General features: G+C 37.0%; 1 protein-coding gene across 2 annotated transcripts in view; it reads left to right on the plus strand.

The window, feature by feature from the left end:
• IMMP2L (inner mitochondrial membrane peptidase subunit 2) overlaps window positions 1–27,247 on the plus strand; it is a 924,620-nt gene that overhangs the window by 592,230 nt on the left and 305,143 nt on the right. The window lies entirely within an intron of this gene.

The following is a 27,247-nucleotide window of genomic DNA, read 5'->3' on the forward strand; positions in this document are numbered from 1 at the left end:
TGGAGTAGACATTCAGGAGAGCTTATCTCATTTGGTATTTAGGCTTAATGTGGGGTAGGGGGAAATAACCCCAAGAGCAGGGTTAACTAGTAGGTTGAGTTCCTGTGGCCAAAAGAGGTGAGATCATAGGAAACTGTTTTGGACCTGAGCAAAGATCACTTGGGGTTGTCAGTAGAAAGTCAGCTATGTGGTTTCTCTATGCAAAATGACCTGGAGAAAGGATAATAGTCCGTATTTAAGAAAATGACCTTGAGGATGGAATGCATAGGGACAAATAGAGACTTTTTTTTTTTTTTTTAATTCCAGATAAGAGCCAGTGAGAACTAGCTCTGGAGTGTGTTTAGTGAGAAGGACAGAGACAAGACCAACATCAGAGACATTGGCGAGGCAGGTTCCCCTGAAATGGGCAGAGAGGGAATGGAAAAGTTGAATCTGACTCCAGTGTCCAACACGATTCTCTAGAAAAAGAGTGTCTTCAGCCAAAGAAATAGAGAAGTCAGGAGGAGGGTTCCAGTTCTGTGGTTTTGTGATTTGTGTTTTGGGGCAGTAGGGGAGAAGAGAGACAAGTATATTTGGTTTTTGACCATTTGAGTTTGAGGTATCAATGTGACACCTAGGTGGCTATGTTCACGTGAAAGTCAACCTACTCGATAGGAAGTAAGGAGAACTCTAGAACTTTGGGGGAAAAAAAGATTTTAGACCTTCCTGTCGTTTTTATGGATCTAGTAGTTGAACACATGAGAATACCAAGGCAAAGAGAAAGAAGGTCAACTTTGGGGAAGTCCTCTTTCCTGGGGGTGCTGGCAGGAAGAGCTCAAAAAGGAACTTAAAAAAAAGAAACAAACCTGAATCTTCATTAACATTGAAAAGATTTTCATGAAGGAGAGGCTCAGTTATCAGGGTAGAGTTTTTCGAGCAAGGGCAAGTAAATGAACCCAATTGATTTTGCTCACTGGGAAATCATTATAACTTTAAAGAGACCAGTTTTGGTAGAATAATAGGAGCGTGAGTCCTGGCTGCACAATTAACATGTGCAGAGTTGGCCACCAAAAGGAAGGAGAGGAGGGTGCTGTGATGACATTTCCTTTTCCTCTTCATTTCAGCCATTTGCATGGCATGTGTCTGTCTATTACTGTGAGCTGTAAGGAGCTGGCATAGGTTGAAAGGCTGAAAGGCAGTAAGGTCTTAGGAAAGCCTGACCCCTTTCTTTGTTATTTAATTTGATACTATAATATCACTTCTTTCTCCATTAGTTGCATTATTCTCCTTATGATTTTGAAAATGTATACTTTTGTTTTGATATAACAAGATAAGGTTGAAAACTCAGACGATACAAATAGGTTATTATTTCCTACAGTATGTGTCCCCTTTGATGCAATAAATTCTCACTAAAGAAATGATATTTTTCCCTCCTAAGTAATTTGTCATTGGGGTCCAGCCAAGTTGTCTTAACTCCAGGGATTGAATACAAGTGGTCTACAAGGACAACATTAATGTATTTGCCAAGAAGTTGGCAATTTGAATAAGCATTAATTATGGCATTATTTCTGAATATATTCTTAATTATAGTTATATTGATATTGGCTAAGAGTTTTGATACATTTGGATGAACTTTCCATATGAACAAATGCTTCAGAGATCTGATTAAACTTCCTAATGAATCTGTTGTATATTGTAAAGCTCTTGCCAAGACATTTCGGAAGTCAGTTAAGTTTAAAAAAAAAAAAGCAATACATCTTTATTTGAATTTCAAATATGGCTGAGATTTTGTTTTGAAAATTAAGCTAGAATGTGATTATGATTTATCTTACTTGTGAGGGCTGATAACATTATTAATGTAGTATCATTATACTTTCTTCTTTGTTTAATATTTATAATGTACATACTTTATGCCTGATATACTTGAAATGAGTAGTAAATCTATAATTATTATACATGTTATTTAATAAGTTAGCTGTTAAATACATAGTTGGGTATTTATGTTATGAAACCACCAGAAATATTTACTCAAATAAGCATGTTGCCAAAATCTTATGGCTATTGTAATTTCTAATTAATATATATTTATCAAATGTTTACCATGTGTGATACATTAGGCCAGGAGACAGAGATAATTTAGAGATGCATACAGGATTTTCTTTTCTCTGAATAGATATATAATTGCTTGGGAAACAAATGTACATATAATATTATCATATAATTTATGTAGTGAAAATATGTAAAATGCAGTCAAGGATTAAAAAAAAGCAAAATTCAGAAACAGTGACAGTTTCATAAAAGAGCATATAATTTAAGAAAAGGGTTGGCCAGTGGGATTTTGGTGGCAGAAATGGAAAGGGCTTTCTAGGCAGAATGAACAGCTTTTGCAAAAATAAAGAGGACAGCAAGATCTAAATTTGCAGTTGGCATAGATAGGCTAGGTGCAAAAAGTAAGTATGAAGTGTGATAGGTAGGTGACTGTGGAAACCATGTTAAACTGAAGATGCTTACTAGTATTTCAATTCACAGATAATAGGAGCCATTGCAGTCATGGTTATTATTGTTTTAAGAGCCAGGTACTTCCTATGTAATTATCAGGGTCTGACAGTCTGTGTCTGAGGACAAAAACCAGACAAAGAGAGCCAGGGAGGCCTGTGGATCCAGGTTTCCATTCAGAAGGGGCCTAAGTGAATTTTTTTGATGTTATCATGTAGGGACAAAGACATACTGACAAGATTGCAGAAAGATGGTCATCAAAAACCTTTAATCTTTGCTTCTATTACTGAACCACACCACCTTTGATAAACTGCGAAATATTCATTGTGATGATAATGAATCTTAATTTGTGAGTAGCACAGTTATATTGCATCACATTTTAAAATGTTGAGCACTTTAATCTATTAAATATAAACATTTAGAACAAGTCATGCTATATTCAATTATATTTTGGCCCTTCTCCATCTTTTTAATATACTGAGAAGCTCAAAAAAATGAAAGAGTCCTGGTCTTTTCTCAACCTCTGAAAGGTTTTGTCAAGGCCATAACATTTTCTTGTATGTACAAAACATTATCATTTATTAATCTTCTGTAGACTTTGCTTTGATCATCCTAAGTGTTGTGGTTTGAAATACCAGTACTATGTAAACAGTTCATAGGATTTGTGCTAATCCAGTGTAACTCATGAAATTTACTTTTAATTATGAAACACACATTTTCCACTTATTGCATGAAAATTAGAAAACTTTCCAAGAGAGATAAAAGAAAAGCTTTAAAATGTGCCATTAAGAAAAAGATGCCGCATGTGAATAAGCGTCTATTTTTGTCCAGCAACACAACAGAGTATTCCATTAAGAGACCATATTGCCAAGAAAAGGAAGGTCAGATCTAATAGATCTAACTTTCTATATATTCCATACCTGGAGAACCAACAAGATTCTCAAGTAAGAAATGACATTCCCAGGCTTATGTTTTTAAAAGCCATCTCTTGGTAGTTTGGTAGCTAAGAGCACATCAGCAGTGGAGTTAGGGGGGTTGGTAATGAGGTTTATGTGAATTGCAGGTACCAGATAATAAAGGCTTGGATTTAGAAAGTGACAAAGATAAGGAGGCCTTCCAAGGTATAAAATCCTGACCCAGTGAAAGATAAGTATTGGTTCTGTCCTTTAGTACTTAACCATATAATTAGGATATAGCTAAAATAATTGAAACGAAATCTTTAGAGGAATGGTGCTACCTAGGAGTACAGAGTGTGGTATGGATGATAGAGGTAGGTGTAAAATTAGTTATTCTGTGATCTTAATAGGCCTAGTCATATTTCTTATGAACCTATTATATCAGAATATTTGAATTTTTGCCTAGTGTTATTTGTGGGGGCAGTGGCCATGAATTTTATAATATTCTGAAAGAAGTTCGCAAATATACTTACTTAAAATGTAATTTAATCTTTTTACAATTTTGGGAGATAACTATAAATTAATTTATAATTACAAAGTATTCAGGATATTGTCACCATATATATTGCTAAAATTCCATAGTTGTGTGGCTATGTAGATATATATGTATATATTTGAATAATTGCTTTATAAGCTTTTGTTTTCTCTGTGTTGCTGTGTGCTTCTCATCAGAATCAATAAACAGAAAATAATGTATGAGTTTTTACTGAGCAAAGCTCTGGATGGAAAGTAATTGCTGGTCCATCGATCAACACAGATAATTGGTGGCACAAAATAACATTAGCCTTTGTCTATCTAGGTTCATAATGAAAGCTCAGAAATGTTTGTTGTTGTTAAAATTTTAAAGTAAAGATTGCAGCAATAGTTGAAGCTAAGTTTTTTCTCTACCAGCAATCATGTGCACAGTTTTTACCTCATGTCTTAAAATAATGTCCCTATCAGATATGTGGGGGAGGAGATAAAGTACATGTTTTTTATTTTGTCTTTACTTTTTACTATCAACAGCTTCAGAATTTTATAATTGATATATATTTAGTTACATCATTATATTTTTATTTGAAAATATTATTTATGATAAATATACTATGTATTTATTTAAAAAAATAAGAAATTGAAGATAAAAATTTAAAAATTAAATATCCATAATTTTAATACCCAAGGATAGTACTCAAACATGATTATAACTGTGTGTATATATATATACATATATATAATATATATACATTTTAGAAAAATTAGGTTAGATTGAACATACTCTATTTATACATCTTAATATTATAAAAATCTTGCAAAATTTCAGACATTATGGTGTTATTCTGCAACATGATGTTTACTGACTACATAATACTCTATGAATCTGTTGTTGTTTATTTGCTGAGTTGTGTCCAGCTCTTTGCAACCCCATGGAAAGTAGCCCATGAGGCTCCCCTGTCCATGGGATTCTCTAGCAAGAATACTAAAGTTGGTTCCCATTTCCTTCTCCAGGGGATCTTCCCAACCCAGGGATCAAATCCAAGTCTCTGTGTCTCCAGCATTGCAGGCAGACTCTTTACCACTGAGCCACCAGGGAATCATAATTCATTTAATTGTTCTATTGTTGATGTTTGGATTAATTTTAATTTTTCAAAATTAACTTTTTGTGTTCTTTTTTGTTTGTTTGTTTATAATGGTGCAAACAATTCTAATACCGGGCAATGGTATAGAACACATTTGTTCTTCTTTTCCTTGTGCTTTGTGACATTTCCCTACTGTGGAATCTCATTTTTACTTTTTTTTCCTTATACATATGTAGCAAAGGCTACTATTTGTTACCTAAAATGTATATTTTCCTCATCTTTCTGTGCACCAGCTGGATCGCATTTCACAACTTCTCCTGTAGTTATTGTGGTCATGTGATTCTATTTAGCCAAAGAAATATGAGGAGTGATGCATACCAAGTACAGATCTCTAGTTTAAAAATATCCTCCTGCATGCACCTCTAATTTCTATTCCTTTTCCACTGGCTAGAATGGAGGCAACCCAAAGGTGACCTTGGAAGCCATGTGTTGACGATGGAAGAGCTATTGACAGTGTAGCAGAGTTGAGGTGCATGCACTCTATGGCTCCTACCAAACCAAAGCATGTCAGATTGTTGACTGTTATTTGAGCCATAAGTGAACTTTACTTAGGTTTGAACCATGATACATTTTGGGGATCACTCAATTTGCTAGAGCAGTTAGACTGCACTTAATAAGAGCCCTAAGAACTTCTTTCTTAAGCCTCCAAAGACTGAGAATTGAGGCTCTGCTTTGCCCTACATAGTCTGCTTACTCTGCTTCTTAAGTATATCTTTTTCTACTTTCTCCCACTTATTTTTCTGGCACTGTCTGTTGAACTAATCTAGAACCAAGCTGTTAGAGATTGATAATGGGCTAATATTCTTTCTTTCCTAAGAGTATTTTTATTTTAGTGAAATATTCTGGGAGACTCGGGGCCTTAGTTGTCAGAAACAAGTGTAATTTTTAATTAATATCTTTGAATGTAATGCTTCTTAACTAAATCATAAAGAAGTGTTATCCATACCATCTGTGAGATGTTAACTTGTCTTAGGCAAAAAAGAGACTCTATTCTTAAAGACACTTTAGACACCTGCATACTATGCCCATCTGTTTGCAATGTGCAGCTCATGTTCGCATTTGACAGACTCTGAAACTCATCTCTCTTCTCTAACCTAGTGTTCCAAAGCTTAACTTTCCATAGAACCCTTGCCTTAAAGTTGTACTGTTAATATCTTTGAATCCCTAAAGTTAGTGTTCCATGATACACAGTTTGGCAAGCAGTACCCTAGGATATTAGAGTCAAAGAAACCTTTGAAAAGACTAACAAACAAGCAAATGGAAAGAGCCATTTAAAACTTTGTGTATAGTTTTAAAAAGATAGCTGTTTCAATTCAAATAAGAGTTGTCACTGTATATTGAAAAACAGGTTTATTGAGTGCAATACAGTGCATGGTAAACACCTGTCAACTCTGATTATACTTTCCTCTGTCAAGAGCTTAAAAATGAGAATACTTGTTTTGTGAGAATTCAAGTATTATTTTCTTTCTTGACATCTTTATAAATACTAAAGGTTATTTAATGCAGTTAAGTTAGTTGTTCAAGGTGTCTCTTTCTTGACTTTTAACTTGTTACCTAGCCAAACATTATAAGTAAACATAAAAATGACGGAGTGATCATGTAAAGAACATTTATGATACTTTTAATTTTTTATTTTCTCACTCCACTAGTTTGACACATGTTTCTCATACTCTGCTATTTGTCATTTCAGTGAAGAATTTTTGACTATTTCAGCGTGGAAGTTATCTGGAGGTCCTAATCATAACATTATGTAGTACTTTATTTCTCCTTTGAAAAGTAGGTAATCTAGAGGAAAAACAATTAAAAGATAAAATATGTGGAGTGTTATATAAAATCCTAGGTTGTTTTCCTGAAGGAAGTGTTATGTTATTGTGTAACATTAAAAAAATATATGAAAATGTCTTTCAACCTACCCTAGTCATAGTGTTAAAGCACTGGAGGGGGTGTTGAGGAGATTGTGTTTTACAAATAAACCACTGGGGCCCGGAGAAGCTCTGAGATTTGACCATGAATCAAAACTAAGTTTCCCTACTCTGAAGTTGCATTTGTTCCTCTTGGTTTATCTTTTCGAAATTCTCTTAACTGGGACAGGCTTCACTCTGGGGATCGTAGAGGACCATCTCTATTGCAGGATTTACAAGAGACATGGGAAATCTTAGCATTAGGACTAGATGGACTATTATTTTTAGAAAGGAAAGTAGATCTTTTATTTGTGTCTGCATTACTTAGACAGTTAGGCTGTTGGGCTTCCTTGAAGTCTGGGGTCAAATGCTACTTCCTCTCGATACTTAGTTTTGTTTTTTATTTCATATATAATAACTGTCAATAATTTCAATTTAATGGCAGAGCTGACCAATTTATTTACATTTCTTAAAAAATTACTTGTGTGGAATTTATCAGATGTTTTCACTTCAAGGAGGATTTATTTGTTGATAATTGCATGAGTATAAATAGAAACAAAATTATGCATTTTGTGATATTTCATGATAATAAGCATGATTTTAAAAATAGGGTCCTAAATTGAAAGGGGAAAATGTTAAGAGGTTAAAGTTAATTTTAAGACATTAGTATCTTTAACCTATGGCTTTCTGTTGTGATTATGGGGTCATGGTTAATGGTTCAATCACGTGACTTTTCAAATTAGATGAGCAAAATTGTTTGACTTAAGGAAATTCATCAACTACAATTTCCATAAGAGATTTGAGTTGCAAAAATCCTTCTTAAAAAACACCTTTATCTAGATGATGACATTGCAGCTAGATTATTTAATTTATGAAAATTAAGAAACCTTTATAAGAACAAATAAATGCAGTTGGGATGCACTGCTCATATCTTTTCAAACACCATTAGTTCTCACAAAGCACCTTGCACAATAACAGCAGAGTCTTTTTAGGTAATTCATGGACCCTGTTGTGTTAGTTCCTTCATGGTGTCCATCAATTTGCTTCATTCCTGACCTAAGGGGACCACCTCCAGGGATCAGAGAGTTACTAGGTCTTCATCTCTATTCAGTCCTAGGATTCTCTACTGAGACTGCCAACAGAGGTGCAAATTTTGATGTTCTGTATATTTTTTCCTCCTATATGAGCACTTATGCAGTAAGAACTCAACTAAAACGACTTGACTTTGAGTAACTAGTAATCTAGCCAGGGTCAAAACTGTTGCCCTAAATAGGGAGTTCCAAATCAATGGCTTCTTCATGGAGTGTGTATTTGGATACATGACCTTATTCAGTTGTATTCCTTTGCCTCAATGACGCAGCAGGGTCTAGCCTTTGGAAGACAGCAGCTCTAATATATCTGTGTTATTTTTGATACCTTGAGAGTAAAACACAGGGAAAATCACTATGTTGCCTAGGGTCTTTTAATGGAAATTGAAATCAGATGCAGGTATTAATAGATTTGAGCTTTGCAGGTGGCACTAGTGGTAAAGAACTTGCCTACCAATACAGGAGATGGAAGTTCGATCCTTGGGTCAGGAAGATTCCCTGGAGGAGGGCACGGCATCTGATTCCAGTATTCTTGCCTGGAGAATTCCATGGAGAGAGTAGCCTGGCAGACTACAGTCCATAATATCGCAGAGTCAGACACAACTAAAGTGACTTAGCGTGCATGCAAGTACACATTAATAGATATGACCATTTAATACATGAGCAATCCTCACTGGAATATTTTCAAAAGTCTTTGAAAAAGATCTTGCAATGTACGTTTCACCTTAAATATCCTACTATCAGTTTTTAAATTAATCCCTTTATATTTAGTTTCCCCATTCTTTTTCTTCCCCAAGAAATGAGAGAATAGAGGTTAAGAGAAGGTAGTTATTATTCCAAACATTGAAGAGAGTTGTTTCAACTCTCCTAACTGAGAAGGTGGCAGGTGTTGATTTTGTATAATGCTTGCCTCCACGGAGCAAAAATAAGGAAGGCAGCAGGAGTAGAAGAAGACCAGATGCAAGGAAAGAAAAGTTGCTAAAAATTTAAATAAGATATCCTCAAATTTTACTTTAAACACTTTTTATTTCCCAGGAGACTAGTTTTAATTGTTTATTTTGTCAGTCCTGATCTTAATTGTAAGTTTAGCAAGGTTTTCCTAAATACTGTATAAAGCATGACCAGTTGTTTTGATTTGCCAAATATAGACCTAACTGTAGGGAAGAATTGTTAATTACCCACATAATTTTAGCAGTGAGACTGCTGCCAAACCCAATAATTCAATTCTCTCAAAGTTCTAATTTGGGCTAGTATCTCACTGAAGACCAGTATTGATAGATTAATCAGATAATCACAGATCACTGTTAATTTGTATTAGTCCCACTTGAAACTTCTCATTCTGTTGGGAGTTAAGATCTGGAAAATTTTGTCATTGTAAAGTATTAAATTTTGAAAAGAACATATTACAAAACAGTATGCAGTACGCAGTAGTTCTATTTTTAAAAGCTAAGTATGTGTGGAATTAGCAAAAATGGGAAAAGGTAAATACCAAAATTTTACTAGTAGTTTTTTCTGGGTGATGAGGAAAAGGGTATTTTCAGAAAAAAAATTTTTTTTAAATAGTTGGAAACTAAAAGTAATAGAAAAGTCTTTGGAGCAATTTGTATTGATAGCCAGACAACATTGTACCTTCCGCCCCAGACAAAATTAGCATATGCTATATGTATTCATGAGGATATGTTGTACATATATGTATTCTGGAAAAGCTGTATGTATCTTTAACATTCTATTTACATTTTAAAGTTATCTGTTTTTAAAGTCACGAATTATAAAATGTTTTAGCAAAATTGTAGATTTTTCTGAGAGGGATTAGTGTTTTTGATATAAACCATAGAAACATTTATCTAAGAATTTTAGAAATCAAAACATTAGAAAAATAACTGGAGGGTTCTACAGGAGCTTTATATCAGTAATTAATCTATACATATTGTGATTAAATAATTTTATCTTTCATTATGGAAATATGGAATGCTTAGTATAAATGATAACCTTATTTTAAGTAGGATTTTGTCTTTTTCAACAATTACCAGCTTGATCTGTTTATTTCATACCAGTATTCATAGTGAATATACATTTTAGAAAGAATGAAAATAACTTTAGACTGTCACCATCAATTTCTCTTTGGTGTTACTTAACATTTCTTAATATTGACTTCTTAAAAATGAAAATAATAATGGTTATCATGAGAAATTATAACAAAATGTTCTGATTAATAAATGAAGAGTCTTATACACATGGTCCTAGTCTCAATTCTAGCAATATGATTTGTGCTTTTTGGAAAATATTTGTCTATGACATAACTTTCTTATTGTAAAATGTAGGTACTCATTACAGTAAAACCCCTGCATATAAACAAGTGCGGTTCTGAGAGTGCTTTCGTAAGTCCAGTTTGTCCCTAAATCCAACAAAGTTAGCTTGAGAGTGAAAGTGTTAGTCGCTCACTCATGTCTGACTCTTTGTAACCCCGTGGATTGTAGCCCTCCAGGCTCCTCTGTCCATGGAATTCTCAGGCAAGAGTACTGAAGATCCCTTCTCCAGGGGATCTTCCCAATCCAGGGATTGATACCAGGTCTCCTGCACTGCAGGAGGATTCTTTATTGACTTGAGCCATCCAGGAAGCCCTAGGTACCCAACTAGTACAATTGGCTGTATGATACTGTACTGTATGTAATAGGTTTATAATATCTTTTCACACAAATCTTACATAAAAAACAGGAAACATTTTAAATCTTCAATATAATACCCTGAAGAGTACAGTAGTACCAGCTATATCACCTCTGCACTTATACTTGCTTCTGGACATCCTGAGTTTGAAATAAAGATGCTGTATTTCTATGGTGTACTGAACTCTATACTGTACAATGCTTGACAGTAAAGTACCTAAGCACAGTCCCTTGCAGAGGATGCACTCACATGACAATGTACACCAGACAGGTGAACTAACTTATGTGACTGGACATGTGAAGACATATTTGCATCTTGGCAGTTTGTATGTCGGGAACTCACTGTATTTCTCTTTCAAAGTACTACCACAATTAAGTCAATTTTGACATTTTAAAATACTCAAAACCTACCAGTAAATGGCCTAGTCCATTTTCCTAGAGAGGAATCAGTAAACATGAGACTAAAATGTAGGCAAATACCTGCCATGTGTCACTTTTCTGGTGGCTTATTCTGAATCTCTTAGGCCTTGGATTTCTCTATTTGTACCTGTTTTAAGGATGCTTTGTGAACCATTTGATGCATTTCCTGAACATTTTTAATACAGTATCACTGTTTTTGTTACCTGGTTTTTCACTGAAGGACAATTAATTAAAATACACAACAGACAGAACAATTAGATTCCCTTCACCTTCCCCACAGACTTGGTTGATGGAAATTTTGCATTTCACTGGAGCAATTAAATTGCCCAGTAAGAATACATTTAGCTACAAATTTAACAGCTCATGAACTAATGAAAAAAAAAATCAACAAATTATTGGTCCTAAAAATAGCTTAATCTCTCTACACCATCTTCAGTTATTAACAGGTTTTATGAAGAGTTTCTAAGAAGGAAGGGAGGTAGAGAGGGAAGGGAAGGCGGGAGTGTAGAAAGAAGAGAGGCAGGAGAGATGTGGGGATCTGTAGAGAGAGAGAAGCCATTTGACATTTATTTGGAAGTAGAGTGGAGATTTCTCCTTGGTGGCGAATCCTTGCATATAACAGACCAGAGCACACACCTCATAGAGTGTTACACGGTGATCTCTGTGGTGTGAAGTGCGTTTTGTGGTCTCAGTTTCAGAGATTATAACTTCTTTCCTAAAGTAGGAATTGAACCCTTGGAATCTATCAATACAACTTACTGTTTCCTGAGGTTCATTCTATAAAAAGCAGATGCTCAGAAGATTTTGTTTAGAAATTCATTTGCTCTCTGAAGCAAGATTTGAGGGTCAGCAGTGCCAATTGTCATCCCTTTTTATTCATACCACAAAAGATGCTATGAGCAGTAAATGAGTTGCTCAAGATGCTGCTGCTACTGCTAAGTCACTTCAGTCGTGTCCAACTCTGTGCGACCCCATCCCTGGGATTCTCCAGGCAAGAACACTGGAGTGGGTTGCCATTTCCTTCTCCAATGAATAAAAGTGAAAAGTGAAAGTGAAGTCGCTCAGTCATGTTCAACTCTTCGCGACCCCATGAACTGCAGCCTACCAAGCTCCTGCATCCATGGGATTTGAGTACTGGAGTGTGGTGCCATTGCCTTCTCTGGCTGAAGATGCTACTGCTCACATATGGGCTTGAATCCTAAAAATACCATGAGTGCCATAAATTGTTATAAGGTCAGTTTTATAAACTAGTGCCATTCAGAGTGCCTGGTACCTGATTGTCATTTGGCAAATATTTGTTGAATGATCTAATGATTGTAAAAAATAAATTGTCTGTATCTAATACCATAACCTCTCTGTTACACCATAGTGTCTGATCATTATGTCTACACTGAATGAGGTTTTTGTACTCTAAAGAACCCTGGAAAAGGAACATTTTGCTCTTCATTACGTGAGTTGCATTGTTCCATACTAGTTGTAGATCCAATTCCAGGTTGGGGTTACATATAGAATTATTAGAATGCTTTTTTTTTTTTTTTTTTTGCTAGTGGGAAATGGTATTTTCCCACCAGTTTAGAATTTTGTACATGCTCTGAAATCACCATTCTGTGTCCTGTTCATTTTGGAAGCACTTTGTGACTATTCTTTGTGGCTTATGTCTTTATTGGATATCTGAGGATCCAATATACTAAGTTTCATAGAATTTGCATGCGAGGGTTTCCAGTTGTGTCCGTCAAAGGTGGGCTAGGACCACCAACATCAGCATCATCTAGGTGCTTTTTAAAATCCTAAGATTCAACCCTAGACTTAAAAGTTTCAGAACTACTAATCTGTAGACTAAGATCTGTAGACTATAGAGAATCAATCATTTTCATGTCAATATAAATTCTCTTGGAAAGAATTGAGGAATTATGAGTTTTTCCCCCCAAAATTTCAGTTGCCATTTTATTAGATCATAAATAATATGCCAAGATATTGCTATTAGGTTGATAAATCATTTTGCACATTCATGAGCAAAGACTAGTGTTAGTCATGAAAATGACAATTAGGAAATAGAATATAGATACATGAGATCAGTTCAGCTCAGTTTAGTCACTCAGCCATGTCCGACTCTTTGCGACCCCATGAATCGCAGCACTCCAGGCCTCCCTGTCCATCACCAACTCCCGGAGTTTACTCAAACTCATGTCCATCGAGTCGGTGATGCCATCCAGCCATCTCATCTTCTGTTGTCCCCTTCTCCTCCTGCCCCCAATCCCTCCCAGCATCAGGGTCTTTTCCAATGAGTCAACTCTTTGCATGAGGTGGCCAAAGTACTGGAGTTTCAGCTTCAGCATCAGTCCTTCCAGTGAACACGTGGGTCTGGTCCCCTTTAGGGTGGACTAGTTGGATCTCCTTGCAGTTCAAGGGACTCTCTCAAGAGTCTTCTCCAACACCACAGTTCAAAAGCATCAATTTTTCAGTGCTCAGCTTTTTTCACAGCCCAACTCTCACATCCATACCTGACCACTAGAAAAAACATAGCCTTGACCAGACAGACCTTTGTTGGCAAAGTAATGTCTCTGCTTTTTAATATGCTATCTAGGTTGCTCATAACTTTCCTTCCAAGGAGTAAAGCATGGATAAACCTTGAAGACATTATGCTAATTAAAATAAACCAAACACAAAGAATATAATATGATTTCACTTTGTGGGCTAACTAATAGCAACATTTTGGTATGTTTCTTATAAACTAATCACTATGTAATAGTACTTTTCTGTTCTTTTTTTAAGCCCTGGTAACTGACTTCGGACTGTATTCAATGAGAATGTTAAGACAATCACTACTTTCATATCTTCCATTCAACTGGAGGAGAGTAAAAATAAATAAGTAGCAAATGGGAACTTCTAAAATGTTTCGTGGTATTAATATTAAAGGAATTCACGAGAAGTGAGAATATTCTTGATAGATTCCAGACTAGCTTTTGTCTTTATGGCTAGTTTTTCACATTTAAAACTTAAATGGTATCAGTTCTACTATATCCATACATTGCAAAAACCATTTTCATATTTATTTTCAAGCTGTTTACTTGTTCTAGTTTAGTGTTTTAGAATTTAATTATGAGATTACACAACTGAACTTAATGTAACCTGAAGAGTATATAGAAAAAACTAACAGCATGCAAGAGGAACCAATACACTGTTAATCAACAGACTTGCAGTTTACACTGAGAGCATTCCATTTTTGTGTTTGGTAAAATTTCCAATGAAACCAGTGTTTCACTGTAACTGTGACCATAAGACCCATTGCAGTACTGGTGTGTCTCCTCACCTACATCCAGGGAACAGCTTTACCCCAACCTGCCCTTCAAAGCAAAGAGGCTCTCCCGGAAGAGGATGAGCCGCTGAGTTACTACTATGTCACTTCTGCTGACTCCAGCTTAAGACGTGTAGGCGCTATGGTCCTGAAAATTAGCTTTCTTGGGTCAAAATGGTTTATTTGTTGGCAGTTAAGAAATTCTGCGTGCATTCACTAAAGCTAAGGTTAAGGTGATAAAGCAACTGAGCCTTTTAACACTTAAAGAAAGGTGGAGGTGAAGTGAAATAACCATTCAAAACAGCAAATAATTAATTGACTCTCTTTGTTAACAGGCAGGAGGTCAAGTACACAGGGCCACAGCAATCACACTGCCTGCATTCTAAACAGCTGTGGCTTTGTCTTAAAGTGATTAGGCTGGATTGTTGGGAACTCATTTAAAATGAGATTTTAATTTAGAACGGTAGTGGTAGAGTTTGAAAGATACTATCAGAGTTTCAACAAATGATCATTTACCTTTTAAATCTACTTTTTAGTAATGTAGAGTTGTGACCTTTGAGTTCCATTTCCTTTTTATTTTATTAAATCATGTTACATATTTGTTTTAAATTTGTAACTACCAGCTTTACTCTAGGATATTGATTATGTGATTCAGTCAGTTCAGTCGCTCAGTCATGTCCGACTCTTTGTGACCCCATGAATCGCAGCACTCCAGGCCTCCCTGTCCATCACCAACTCCCGGAGTTTACTCAAACTCATGTCCATCGAGTCGGTGATGCCATCCAGCCATCTCATCTTCTGTCATCCCCTTCTCCTCCTTCCCCCAATCCCTCCCAGCATCAGTGTCTTTTCCAATGAGTCAACTCTTCACATGAGGTGGCCAAAGTACTGGAGTTTCAGCTTCATCATCAGTCTTTCCAATGAACACCCACTACTTATCTCCTTTAGAATGGACTGGTTGGATCTCCTTGCAGTCCAAGGGAAGAGTCTTCTCCAACACCACAGTTGAAAAGCATCAACTCTTTGGTGTTCAGCTATCTTTATGGTCCAACTCTCACATCCATACATGACCAATGGAAAAACTATAGCCTGGATTATGTGATTAGATCAGTGTAATTATGAAGAATTAGATTTTATGTATTAAAAGTTAATAAAAAGAAAATATGACTTTTCCAGAAACACTTGAATTAGCTACATCTCCATCATAGGACTCTGCTGAGTATTGTCTTGAAGTCTTTAAAGTCTGAAATGATAAGGACTTAGGGAACCATGATTGTAAAAGATGAGATATTTAGGAGTTTTTCCTCCTTTTTATCACACAAGACAGTGTATCAGGAAATAATTGTGTTTGAAACAGAAGGCCAGAAGAAATGTACATAGCGTTTACTTGAAAAATGTTATCTGAGGAGGATAGTGTCCAAACTAGGGTAATGTTGAAGAAAATCTTTGGGAAGACGAATTGAAGACCTGGAACACTGCTTGGATGATGTGATTAAAGAATTTAGAGGGAGGCGTTTGAGTGCCAGTGAACAGCCTACAGGGATGGGCAATGGGTAGGAAAAGCAAGCCAACAGATGGCAGTGGCAAGAAAGAGCTGATAAAATGTGGGGGAGATATGGTAGTGTGTATCCGCAAGGCTTTGGGGCTCTACATTTTTCAAGGAAACTGAATCAGAAGATTTTTGTGAGAAGTATTTTTGTGATTTTGTTATATCTTTTCAAGAATGACATTTTATTTCAGGGAATAGGCTTACATTAGTTAAAAGTCCAAAGCAAAGTTTAATAATGGTGTGTAAGTGAAAACGTCTCTTCATGTGGTCAATCCAAAATATGATGCCATTGCCTTTAAACTCACTCCAAAGTAGATTAGCCCCCTGAAAACATATTATTTGCTGGAGATCTTTCTTAATCACTGATGTTTGAGTTCTTGTTTCTTGGCAAAGGTCCCAGGTTACAATGAAATGAGACTCATACATTTCTACCATTCAGATGAAGAATGGTGGGTGGTGAGCATATGTTTCTGAGAATCTGCTTTTATTTAAATCAAAGCCTCCTTCATGCATTTTAACCTGTAGTCATGTAAGACCAGTTGGAGATTTTTTCCCTTCATTCTGTTTGGCCTTGTTTTACTCCATTGTAGAGGTATTTGAGGATTACGTATGGTTTTACCTGTGTTGGAAGATAATCATTAAGCATCAGCTGTGGGAACCATATGGAAACCAGGTTCCCCTGTGAGTTTCTTGCACACACGAAGAGGAGAGTTTGCTTCCATTTTGACTTAATAATCTCTCACTGCTGTTCTGGTTTGGAGGAAAGCTGTTGATCGTGTTTGAGCTGCAGAGTGGTTTCAGAGCCTGTGAAATGTACAGCTCATGAAGAGCATCAACATGACAGCTGGAGAGATTAGAATCCATTCTGTGTGTGTAGAGAATTAGAGGACCAGCGCTCACAGAAGCAGGCAAGCCTTCTCACATTAATCAACGTCTTTTAACCCAAAATCAAAGTGGCTTCCTGTAAGGAAAAACACATGTGGGTAGACACTGTTTATTCCATTTTAAGTGGTTTCCCATTATTTGCAATAAAACTTTATGGACTAGAAAAAAAAAAGGTCTACTATATATTTCTTCTAAAGAATGATAGAAAAGGGTAAATCATCTGGCAAATTGTAGCCTCAGCATACTCAGTTTTTATTTAAAAAGACATACCTGAGCACATTTTATAGTTATTGTTGACTGTATACGGACAACTAAAAATAGCAAGACAGTGCATCACAGGTTGAGATATAGTTGTAATTTTTGAAAAGGAATTCCCTTGGTGTCCTATATCTAAAACACTTGCAAGTAGGTAAATTTTGACCTCTGAATTTTCTTACAAAGAATAAAACTTTCCCAGGATAACCTATAGGGGAAAGGACAATCATGACATTGTAATAGCAGCATAACTGTCTTATTCTGAGGCTCTGATAAATTTTTAGAAACCAAACTGAGCAACTCTAAGGGTCTTCTGTTTTAAATGGTCTCTTTGGTGAATCTACTAGCCCTGCACTCTCTTCCTTCTTACCTGGCTGTTTCTCTAGCCACTGCTCTGTACCACTTTGGCTTGGTTTACCCTAAGAAGGTAGTTTCTTTTAGTTCTTAGAAATATTCTCCCCTCTTTTCCTTCTATGGTCCCCCAGATTCCCTTACAGTCTCTCACAATTCTTTTAACCCCTCATAAAATTACTATTCTCATCCTGCCTCCTTTTTCCAAAGATATTTCTTCCTGGCCACTAAAAATCCATGTAAAACTTAAGCCCTCTAGCTCTGATCCCTTTCTATAACTCTATGTACTCTGTCCGACAAAGAGGAAGAAGGTAATACTGGGAAATGTAGAAACACACAGGAATTAGACATTTAACAGTAGAATTTTTTTTTTTTTAGTTTAAAACTTTATAAATAAGCTATCATTGTAATAAGTTACTGTAGTATAAATAGCAGGAAATAAAATACTTTGAAGAAGTTTCTGATAATATAGTGGTGAGTGAAAGTCGCTCAGTGGTGTCTGACTCTTTGGAACCCCATGGACTGTATAAGATTCTCCAGGCCAGAATATTGGAGTGGGTAACCTTTCCCTTCTCCATGGGATCTTCCCAACCCAGGGATCGAACCCATGTCTCCCACATCATAGGGAGATTCTTTACCAACTAAGCCACTAGGGAAGCCCAAGAATACTGGAATGGGTAGACTATCCCTCCTTCAGCGGATCTTCCTGACCCAGGAATCGAACCAGGGTCTCCTGTGTTGCAGGCAGATTCTTGTCAGAGCTGTGTTAGTGACTGTCAAGCTGAGAATATCAATGACAATGCTGCTTTCAGAGGTGACCAGTTGTAGTTGGATTTTGTAAAATCTCAAACCTCATGCATTTTTTTTTTCCTGAAGACAGTTTGTAAATACTATTCAGTGAACTCTTAGGGGCATAAACTTGCTCCTCTCAAAGGAGCCAATTGTGTGTGGTTATTGGAGCCATAGAATTCTTCTGTAAAACAGTGGTACTGTATTTTAAAAATTAGTAAGTCCAACAGGGTTAGGACAGATATGATCCAGAAAGCTTTATATTGTACTTCTACAATGTCGATATCCTCCATGAGAGGCAAGTATTTTAAGGAAATTAAGATAGTTTCCATGATCGTGTGGAATTTCACCTCTCCTCACACATACACCTAACTCAGTTTTAGTGGGAAAGTTTGAATCGTCACACATATACCTAACTCACTTTTACTAGGAAAGTTTGAATCTAAGGCACAGTAGGTACATTAAGAATGCATGTCACCACAGTAACTAGAGATGGTAATGCACAGATAAATGCAGTAGAATAAATACAATGGAATGCATGCAAATATTCAGGCCATAAAATCCAGGTATGCAAAATATATACCTTTATTTTGCCATTTCTGGATTTAGGTTTTTTATTGCTAGCAAAACCTATTCTTTTCAAATTGAGGTAAGCCTAAGAAACTTCTGAGGCAATTCAAGGCAAATTAAGTCTGTTTATAGTTCTGCATCTTGTCAGAGTAGCATCTCTGCTTTGGGGATATTGTGATAGCCTCAGGGGAGGAACAGCTGAACCTCAGTGCATACTGGTATCTATCAAGATGTATGTTGACCTGTCTGCGTCTCCGTTGTCAACCACTCACCACTGCCACCCTCCACTCTCATGCTGGCATCCATTGAAATGCCCCCATTCCCATCCACCTCTTTTTTTTATTTACTGTCTGACCCTGAAAATTATCCTATAGTAGCCAAAATCATGAGACAATAGGGCTGGGAGGTGGTACATCAGTTTACACAATCCAATTTTATCTGGACACAGAAAGTTACAGCGAAGACATTCTGGCTGTGTTTTTTGGAGTACACACCTCAAATGGGTGTGTAGAATTCAATGGCTTCTGTCCAATTGCAAGCACCTTTTGGGCCCTATTAGGCAAACCTCAAGAGCTCAATTCACCATAGATAAAATAATCATTTTTTTGTATTTCTAAGAATGAAAATTCTGTCTCTTTTTCCCCCCAGATATTTGGTCATTCATTCTTGTTAGAAATGAATTCTGGGTGAAAAAGTGGGTGGGTGCTAAATGTTGGCTCCAGGTAAAATGGTCGAGACTGTCTTTGTTCCTCTCTCTGTTCACTTGGGCTTCCCAGGTGGTTCAGTGGTAAAGAATCCACCTGCAATGCAAGAGATATGGATGGGTTCAATCCCTGGGTCGAGAACACCTCTTGGAGGAGGGCATGGCAACCCACTCCAGTATTCTTGCTTGGAGAATCCCATGGACAGAGGAGCCTGGAAGGCTATAGTCCACAGGGTCACACAGAGTCAGACATGACTGAAGTGACTACACACATACTATTCACTTTTTCCAAGATTTCCCCTGTCCTGAACTTAGCATGTCATACCTTACAGTATGACCACCATTGAGACAAACTGGTGAGTGAGCTCAGTTAGAAACAGGATAACCCTTGAGTCATGTTTCCAGCTGATTGCTAATACCACTATTATTTTGTATGAGTGCCCATGTAAATGTCCAAATTTCAGCTCTTACATACTAACACATTTGTCCCCTGGTATCCACAGGGGACTTCAGATACCAAAATTTACAGATGTTCAAGTCCCTCATATAAAAAGGTGCAATATTTGCATATAACTTAAGCACATCCTCCTGTATTCTTTAAAACATCTCTAGATTACTTCTAATACCTAATACAATGCAAATGCTATGTAAATAGTTTTTATACTGTATTATTTAGAGGATAAAGACAAGGAAACATTTGTATACATTCAGTACAATCACAACCATCATAGGCCTAACTACATCAGCAACAAAATAACATTTTTCTCTCTTTGGATACTTACAGATTGCTTTCTTTTAATGACTTGAAAGAGAAATACATAGAATAAAACAGGATATTTAATATACAAGTGCATATATAAAATGTAATTATAAACAGAGAAAATATAAATTCACTTCTCTCTCAGATACATACACTGTGTTGTTTTTCAGTCACTAAGTTGTGCCTGACCCTGTGAGACCAAATGAGCCATAGCACCCCAGGCTTCCCTGTCTTTTACTATTTCCTGGAGTTTGCTCAAACTCATGTCCATTGTGTCAGTGATGCCATCCAACCATCTTATTTTCTGTTGCGCTCTTCTCCTCCTGCCCTCAGTCTTTTCCACATCAGGGTCTTTTAACCCTCACCAAAACCCCGATTCTTCTCTCTTGATAACTCTCATAAGATGATGATGATGGTAATGATGATGACAATGGTGATTGTTTTATGATGTTCCAGTGTTCATGGGGTGAGAGGATGAGATGTCTGATGCTGTAGTAGTAAGTGGTGAGATATCAGGCTAACATGAACATTCTGGCAGAATGTTAGAAGGGTCAGCTGGGTTTCCCTTATAGCTGTTGAGACTCTGGAGGAGGCTCAATGATGCTAATATCAGAGTCTATGGAGGCTGAAGGCTGGAGATCTTCAAGCTTGAAAGTCAAGCCTTCACAATCACAGATCAGGTGCTTTAGTTAGAAACATTGTTATAGAAAGCTGTTTCTTCATCATCAAATAGATCTTGCAGTGGTTCTAGGTGTGTTGTTATCTGTCAGGTGATACAGAGGCTTCATTCCATCAAAGGATCATATTGAAGTTCATATTCTTTAACACATGAAACTCTTGAAAAATTGCTGCAGATTTTTCAAGTGTCCAAACTGATGGTTCTAAGTCTAAAACTGCTCTAAGCCTTCTGCATCACTATCATCATCATCTGTAGAGGATTTCAATAGACTTTCAAGTTCCCTGTTGATAAGCGTTTCTCTGTGCTTCAGCATTGTCCTTGATCATGTTTGAGAAGCTTTCCCCACCAAATTCCTTGGAACATGCCTGACTTTTGCATCAGTAGTGGGGATGCCCCTGAAATCATAGACAACCTCATTCCATCATGGCTTCCAACATGCACTCCTGTCTTGGGCTTTGGGGAATCTATGGTCTCTGTAACTGTGAAGCTCTTCCATAAATCCACAAGTCCTCCAGAATCTGAGGCAAGTGTAAGTTGTTTTAGTACACCTGATACCTTGATCTAATGGCTACAGCATTGACATAGTATTAAGAGGGCAGAGACATTACATCCGCATAATTGTCTGTGAAGCAGAAAGATAGGGGATGGCTGGGGGGCATCGCCAGTGATGAGGAGGCCCTTGAATGACAGCCTTGTTTTTTCAAGAATTTTTTTCACTCAGGAATGAAGCTCTGGTGGGACTGTTCCAAGAACAAGATGGCCATCGCCCAAACCTCCTTGTTGTATTGCTAGAACATAGGCAGGCGATTTTTGGTTTTCATCACATTTCATCACAAATGAAGCCTTGCTCTGGAAGATAGTCTTTCTCTTGCATGAGTTTCCCGAGCTCTTCTGGGAACACTAATGCTGCCTTGGCATCAGCCAATGCTGATTCTCCTGTGATCTTTATGTAGCTCACCAGTCATCGCTTACCAGGCTTCCACTCTTTCCTCTCACACTCCTCAGCTCCCTCACAGTGATCCCTCACAGAGCACAGCAGTGCTCCTACAAATGAGGGTAAAAGTTTGCCATCAGCCAGGATATGCCCCTGTGACGGCTCCTCTAGCCCCACACTTAATGCTTTCTCAGTCTTTGCGAGCAGTTTGACACCAACCGGAGACACTGGTATTGCCACTATAGGAGCAGCATGAACCCTTCCACAAACTGTAGCTTCTTTCTGCTTCATTGTGCAAATGCTTGATTCCTTCTCACCTACCTTTCCACCCACTTTGGCAAGCAGCATGCCAGTTTTTCGAAAGATCTCAGACTTTCATTTTCTCTTCTAAAGAGAGCACTTTATGCTCTCTCTTAACCTTTGAGGGATGCTGTGACCACTTAATTGCTTTTTAAGAGCTATTTTCTTCACAGAAACAAAGAGTATATACAACATAAGCAGCCAATGTACAAGATGCGAGGTGAACAATGTTCATACAACTAGGAGAGCCTGAGAATCTGTGGGATGGCAGGAGGCTATAGCAGCCTTCATATCACACCATGCGGTGGATTTAGCATAGTGTTCAGTGCATGGCAAAATCCAGTTTTGCCTTCTGGAATTTTTTCCCCCAAATATTTTCAATCTGTGGTTGCTTGAATTCATGGTCATGTATGCAGAGCTCAGGGATGCAGAAAACTGACTGTATTAATTTTGCAATTCTGCTTTTTCTGTGTCATATTGATACATATGGATATGGGTCAGTATTGAAAAATATCAGTAGCTTGCACTTTCATGTTTTGTGGTTTTTATATTCCTCTTCAAACCTACCACATGTATGTGGCACTATTTCCTTACTTGTTTAAAGCTTAAAGTGTAAGTCCAGTTAGCCTAATCACAGTGTTAGGGTTATGATGCTAGGTAGATAGCTTTAATTCATTTGAAGATCAGTTAATTTTGTTTTGTTCTATGGCCTTAAGTGGCACTAAAATGTCATACTCAATGAGATAGTATGGCTAGAGGGGCAAAACTTGACTTGACTATATCAAAAGACCACACAGATACTCCTGAGTGCATGTTCTACTTTGGGGACAGAGTGGTAGTATTTCTATGTGAACATCTGCACTTTGAAAGTCTATACTGAAAGAAGAGTCAATATTTATATTGATGTTAGCTATTCATCGCCTTCACTTCCACAGATATGTCAACTTGAAGCATATTCAATGTGTGGAAGCCCAAATTTATAACAAAATAAATAAGGGAATGTATTTTTCAGCCCAGAAGTTTCTTTATAGTTCAGAGGAGTTTCTTTAAATAGTATGATTCCATATTGTATGGTAGAATACACACACATACACACATATGTGTATTACATATGTGCCATATATTTTATGTATATACTATGTATATTCATTTACATACAATTCTATACAGTGAAGTATAATTGCAGTTATGTTCACTACCTGAAGATGCAGTGTTTTATGTTTTGAAATGACTGAATTAATAAACATTGGTAGGAATTAACTCATTATGATTACACTATTTCTTAGAGTTTTCCCAGTTAATTAAGGACATTTTTTTTTCAGAATCAAAACAGTCAGTTACAAAAATATTTCAGCTTTTTCAATTACAGAAGTTAGTCATAATACACATTTAATTGATTTTACATAATCAAGGCTGATTTACTATTAAGAACAGTTTGTCACTATTTGCTTATTAAATGTCTTCTAATCGTAGTTAGTGACAGCCAAACAACTTTTAAATATAACCAAGAAAATGTTTATCAATAACAGCAGTTTAATTGTTTAAACTTCATGCTTTTGTTGTTTTATAAGTTCTTTTAGAATACATTTACTTGTGTAAGGAATTGTTAATCATAAATCTGAAACACAAGCTTCTTGTTCCTGCTGCTACCTTCTTGGATCATTCAAACTCTGACTGAAATCTTTGGGGATCTCTCAGTTCAGCACGGTCATATCCGACTTTGCAACCCCATGGACTGAAGCACGCAAGGCCTCCCTGTCCATCACCAACTCCTGGAGATTGCTCAAACTCATGTCCATTGAGTCAGTGATGCCATCCAGCCATCTCATCCTCTGTCGTCCCCTTCTCCCGCCTTCAGTCTTCCCCAGCATCAGGGTCTTTTCCAATGAGTCAGTTCTTCTCACCAGGTGGCCAAAGCATTGGAGTTTCAACTTCAGCATCAGTGCTTCCAATGAATATTCAAGACTGATTCCCTTTAGGATGGACTCGTTGGATCTCCTTGCAGTCCAAGGGACTCTCAAGAGTCTTCTCCAACACCCTAGTTCAAAAGCATCAATTCTTTGGTGCTCAGCTTTCTTTATGGTCCAACTCTCACATCCATACATGACCACTGGAAAAACTACAGTTTTGACTAGATGGACCTTTGTTGGTAAAGTAATGTCTCTGTTTTTTAATATGCTGTCTAGGTTGGTCATAGCTTGTCTTCCAAGGAACAAGTGTCTTTTGATTTCACAGCTGCGGTCACCATCTGCAGTGATTTTGGAGCCCAAGAAAATAGTTTGTCACTGTTGCCATTGTTTCCCCATCTATTTGCCATGAAGTGATGGGACCAGATGCCATGATCTTAGTGTTTTGAATGTTGAGTTTTAAGCCAACTTTTTTACTCTCCTCTTTCACCTTCATCAAGAGGCTCTTCAGTTTCTCTTCACTTTCTGCCATAAGGGTGGTATCATCTGCATGTCTGAGGCTATTAATATTTCTCCTGCAATCTTGATTCTAATTTGTGCTTCATCCAGCCCAGCATCTTGCATGATGTACTCTGCATATAAGTTAAACAAGCAAGGTGACAATATACAGCCTAGATGTACTCCTTTCCCAATTTGGAACCAGTTCATTGTTCCATGTCTGGTTCTAACTGTTGCTTCTTGACCTGCATACAGATTTTCTCAGGAGTCTCTGAAGGAGTCTATTCCTACTGCTCAGGAGCCTATTTAGGGTGGAGTTTGCTTGGAGAGAATAAGCCATTCCTTCCTTCTCCACCCAGGAAACAAGCCTGCCCAGGAGCACTGGCCTCAGTGCTCTGAAATTCTACTCACTTCCCTAGGGTTTTCTGTATACATAGCAACACTCTGTGCCTGCCTGATGATGACCCCATCCCAGGTTTTCCCTTTTTCTTTAGACCTGTTTCCTATGCAAGACCGTATGGTATTATAGAAGACAAATTTGAAGCACTAACCTGGGTTCTTGCCCCCTCATCTGTAATTCACTTTTCTAATAATGAGGCCCTTGGATTGGAGCATTTTAAGAAGTATCTGGACAAGAGTAATTATTAGGGATTGCACTTATACACACACATACACACACACGCACACACATTTTTGTTAAACTGTATCTGAAGTCATAGGCATAACACTTGTGAAAATTTCAAGAATAAACCCAAAAAGCAACAAAAAAGATTTTGATAGTTTCTTTTGTTTAAGTTTTAAAGACTCACATAATACAAAGAGAAGTCTGCAAGTGGCAAAATGTAGCCAAAATGCTGACCTAAGTAAAAACTTTTAGAGTACTAATTAATAAAATTGCATTGAATTTAGAAAATGAATCATTATAAAAGGGTCTGAATGTACAAAGTTCATGCTACTACTGATAGTGAAGCAAGCATATAGAATCCAACATGGAAATTATTCATTTTTATCAGATAATACCCATTTAATTTAAAACTGACCTGTGACTTTCCAATATGAATACAATTATATTTAGTTTTCATGTTTCTTTAGTTAATTGTGTAATAAAATGTGACCAAACCTTTAAAATGCCTTTCTTGGCCTCTAATGCAACTGACTGAAATCAGTGGAGGGTTTTTGAAATAAATAAATAAATCTGTGTAACTCTTAAAAAAAGAGGATCCTAATGATTTTCTTGTGCTCAGTTAACTGACCTCCTTTAGGAATTTATCTTAGAAAGAGATGGCAGTAAGATTTACTGAGAACCTAATTCATGTTAGGGCTTCCCTGGCGGCTCAGACGGTAAAGCATCTGCCTGCAATGCGGGAGACCTGGGTGCAATCCTAGGTAGGGACAATCCCCTGGAGAAGGAACTAGCAACCCACTCCAGTACTCTTGCTTGGACAATTCCATGGACTGAGGAGCCTGGTAGACTATAGTCCATGGGGTCACAAAGAATCAGACACGGCTAAATGACTTCACTTTGTTTCTTTTCATTTTAATTCATGTTAGACCCTCTAATGGAGCTTTCGTACATATTTTCTCAGTTGTGATATGATGATACGGGTAGAAGAAATTGTCAGGATTTCTAGAGGTTCCCAAACTCACGTGTCCTCAGACCCTCAGACCCACATGAAACAAACTGTTGGCACTGTGGCAAATCCTCAAGATCTGCTTCTCAGATCCAGTGGACTCTCTTTCATGACAGAATGCAGGTTTTAGGGTGCTAGATCTTTGTATTTGTCTAAGAGGAACAAGAAATGTGAGATCTCTTGTTTGCTTGGCCAGCTCCAGATTTAAAAGTACAGAAATAAATGATGTATGAACCAAACAAGAGATTTCTACAAGCTAGGTTTGATTGTCTGGCTTCTGGTTTGATCTGGCCTTATCTCCTTGAATATGAGACCGAGATTGGTTATGGAGCTTGCCTACAGTCAACTGCTGTCTGTACCAGAGGTGGACCATGGCCGTGACCACGGACTCCATTTCTGCTGCCCACCAGTCCATGCTTTTGTAGACACAAAAGCAGAAGTTCTTAGGCCATGGAGAATGAGTGAAATTGAATATTGCCAGGAAAAGACTAGGTACATTCATAAGCTTTTTCTAGCTGTAACCTATGAAAATCAGGCCAAACTCAGACAATGTTTTCCAAAATTAAAAAAGAAAAGACATTATCATTTGCTAAGATTTTTTTTTAGATTTTTTAATATAATTTTTTATTGTTGTGTGGACTTTTAATTCTCATTTTGATTATTAAAACAGCAATTCTTTTTATCATTATGATGATGTAAAGTTAGGTAGTTTAATGCATGGCCATCTGGAGAAGGAAATGGCAACCCACTCTGGTATGCTTGCCTGGGAAATCCCATAGACAGAGAAGCCTGGTAGGCTACAGTCCATGGGGTCTCAAAGAGTCAAGACATGACTTAGCAGTGAAACAATAACACATTCTTTTGGGCAGTTAAGAAAAAAAGCCTATGAAATATAAACCATCCCCACGATATTAGTTTTTAGTTTTACATCATTAACAAAGAGTTAAAATTCAGATCTTTACATGGCATATGCCATGGTAACTTCTAATCCTGAAGATAATTCTAAAATAATCTGGGGTAAT

The sequence above is a fragment of the Muntiacus reevesi genome, chromosome 6 (genome assembly GCF_963930625.1).
Source record: "Muntiacus reevesi chromosome 6, mMunRee1.1, whole genome shotgun sequence".
Lineage (NCBI taxonomy): Eukaryota > Metazoa > Chordata > Mammalia > Artiodactyla > Cervidae > Muntiacus > Muntiacus reevesi.